General features: G+C 38.3%; 1 long non-coding RNA gene across 1 annotated transcript; it reads right to left on the reverse strand.

Annotated features, from left to right (window-relative positions):
- Window positions 1-166: 166 nt before the first annotated feature.
- Window positions 167-506, reverse strand: LOC113473599. Its single transcript, XR_003395533.1, has 2 exons — window positions 457-506; window positions 167-262 (listed from the first exon to the last, which is right to left on the reverse strand). It is a non-coding gene; the product is annotated as an uncharacterized LOC113473599 (long non-coding RNA).

A 506-nucleotide genomic window follows, 5' to 3' on the forward strand; every position in this document is an offset into this window, starting at 1 on the left:
TTAGTGGTTTGAGTCCCAGTCAAGACATGAAATTAATTCATCGAGGTGAACTAAGTTGGGAACGACATTTTTGATAGGTATTAAGTATGACTAAAGCAATTAAAATTCCTTTGGTGTCCATAAAAAAGCTCTTACCGATCTTTTTCAATCTTCCACGTTGTCAAATTGGCGTCAATAGTTTGTACAGTGTTGCCACTCAGTAGATCTTTATCACGACACGTGACTCGAATGTCTGCATTGGTCACGCTAATATTTACGTCACCTGCAACAATGTAAAATAAAATGGAGGTGACATTGGACAAGTAAAGTACAACAGAATAGAATGTACCATGTTTATCCTGCTGGGATAGGACTGAAAAGTCCCTTTTCCCCCACAATCTAATCGAGGTCTTATATATTTTCACATATTATGGGGAGTAAAGTAAAGTAATTTAGGTACCTCATTTCCTATCTTACCTTTAGTCACATCCGAGCTCATGGGGAACCAGAGGGTAACCTCCTGATTG

The sequence above is a fragment of the Diaphorina citri genome, unplaced genomic scaffold, assembly GCF_000475195.1.
Source record: "Diaphorina citri unplaced genomic scaffold, Diaci psyllid genome assembly version 1.1 scaffold47231, whole genome shotgun sequence".
Taxonomy (NCBI): Eukaryota; Metazoa; Arthropoda; class Insecta; order Hemiptera; family Psyllidae; genus Diaphorina; species Diaphorina citri.